Consider the following 2,715-nt stretch of genomic DNA (forward strand, 5'->3'; position numbering starts at 1 on the left):
GGCTCATTCTTGTAAGAAGCCAGATGTTGGTCATTTCACGATTTTTGGGTCATGAGTATATTGCCATGTGACCAAAGATGCACGGAAAAATCTTGAGCTGACAGTAGAGTTGGGGATATTTGTGGCGTAAAATAATAAACCTCACAACTATTGGGTGTACTTGCTGACCAATAGGATAATAGTGGTTCCCACGGATGCCAAATTCGATGAGGAGAAGGCCACATGAGTTTCCCTTGAGAGAGAGCTTTAGCTACATGCGGATGAGGAGACATAAGCTCCTAATGTTAAGGAGCCTTAGATTAATGTGAATCAGCCACATGCAGAGGATTCGATAGTGGAAACATCCACTCAGGAAGAGTCTTCCAGAGAGGGAAGAAAATGCACCAGAGAGGCTAACAGATTTTTGGATGATGCACAGGAGAATGTGGGAGCACCCACTTCTTAGAGCAGGCAGAGGAGGTCACATGAGAGGTACACTAGATACATGGCTCTTATGGGTGAATGTGTTGTGATAGAGCCATCTTCCTTTAAGGAAGTAGTGTAACAACAAGTTTGGGTTGATGCCATGGTGGAGGAGTATGACTCCATAGTTTGTAACAATTTTTGGGATGTGGTCTTGATAATAGAGGAAAATTTAGTGGTGAGATCCTGTTGGATTTACAAGGTAAATAAAGTTGCAGATGGTAGTGTGGAGAAGCATAAGGCTAGATTTTTGGCCCATGGCTTTTCACATGTAGAGGGGATTGATTATGATGAGACCTTTTCTCCTATTGCAAGGTACTCACCAATTAGATCTATATTATCACTATTAGCACATATAGCTTGGAAGATACATCAGATGGATGTAAAGACAATCTTCTTTAATGGAATGATTGAGGAAGAGGTGTACATAGAACAACTTGAAGGTTTTGATACCTTTGATAGTGAGTTGCATGTGTGCCAGCTCAAGAGAGCATTCTATGGGCTGAAGCAAGCACCATGTGCTTGGTACACTAGGATATATAGCTACTTCACAAGGTTGGGCTTCATGAAGAGTGAAGTAGATGTGAACCTATAACACATAGTGGTGGAAGGTAACTTGTTGATCATTGTAATTTATGTTGATGATCTCATATTGACAAGTGATGATCAGTTGATCAAGTCTTGCAAGGAGGAAATTACAAGAGAGTTTGAGATGAAGGACATGGGGCTCATGCATTAATTTCTTGGCATGGAGGTATGGCAGAGAGATGGGGAGTTGTTTGCGTCTTAGGGAAACTATGCCAACAAGATACTCAGGAGATTCTGCATGGAGAGCAGCAAACCCATGGAGACTCCTCAAGCAGGTAACTAGAGGAAGGAGGATGCTACTTTAGGGGAAGTAGTGGAAGCTACTATTTACAGGAAGCTTGTGGGTTCACTCATGTAGTTGGTGAACACACGACCAAATATATGCTATGAAGTTAACCAACTTAGTCAAGCAATGGTTAGGCCTACCAAGCTTTATTGGAAGGCAACAAAGCATGTGTTGAGATACCTCAGGGGCACTTATCGATTTGGATTATGGTACATACAGACAAAGGGAGTGAAGCTTCAAGGTTTCATCGATGCAGATTGGGCAGGGAGTCCATCTGACCAAAAGAGCACATCAAGAGGGATCTTCAGTATTGGGTCAACAATAGTCTCTTGGTACATCAGGAAACAAAGATGAGATTATACTTTTACAAAAAGTGGTGGTGCCTCTCATTTGTATTCAAAAGAAAGCACAAGAAGTGGTAAACCTCCTGAGACCAACAAACAAAGGAGTTGACCATATTCAATAGTAAACTACCAAGTATCCAAATGCTTCGCAACATTTGGGAAAGAAGGACAAGATTTCCTTCGAGATAGATAGAGTTCAACTGAGATTCCACCATAAGAACTGCATGTGTATTGGAGAACATTTGATTAGTACTATTGCTTCGTATAATCGATTTCACAATGGTTTTGAGTCTCTAACACAAAAGCATGGGATGCCTTCAATAAGAACACTTGAAGCAATCAAAGGAAGAGAAATAACATTCCAAGAGATCATGCAATACATTGAGCAAGTAAAGTAAGAGTGATAGAACAAGAAGGCTTGGACGTTGCGAAAGACACTATTCTATAGTACGCCATTGCACCAGTTAAAGATCATATGGAACTTTGTTTCTTTGTACATCAGGAAACAATGATGAGATTATACTTTTACGACAAGTGGTGGTGCCTCTCATTTTCATTCAAAAGAAATCACAAGAAGTGGTAAAAATCCTGAGAAGAACAAACAAAGAATTTGACCATCTTCAACATTAGATTTCCAAGTATCTAGATGCTCCACAACATTTGGAAAAGAAGGACAAGATTTCCTTCGAGATAGATAGAGTTCAAATGAGACTCCACCAGAAGAACTGCATGTGTATCAGAGAACATTTGATTAGTACTATTACTTCATATAATCAATTTCAAAATGGTTTTGAGTCTCTAAAGCATGGGATGCCTTCAATAGGAACACTTGAAGCAATCAAAGGAAGAGAAATAATATTCAAAGAGATCAGGCAATATATTGAGCAAATAAAGTAAGAGTGACAAAACAAGAAGGCTTGGAGGTTGCCAAAGACATTATTCTATAGTACACCATTGCACCAGTTAAAGATCATATGAAACTTTAATGGTTATGAATAATGTATAGTAAAACTCCAAGAACATATTAATGAAGGC

This window comes from Pinus tabuliformis, chromosome 4_1 (genome assembly GCF_031772625.1).
Source record: "Pinus tabuliformis cultivar Carrire ecotype Pingquan chromosome 4_1, CPIR1, whole genome shotgun sequence".
Taxonomy (NCBI): domain Eukaryota; kingdom Viridiplantae; phylum Streptophyta; class Pinopsida; order Pinales; family Pinaceae; genus Pinus; species Pinus tabuliformis.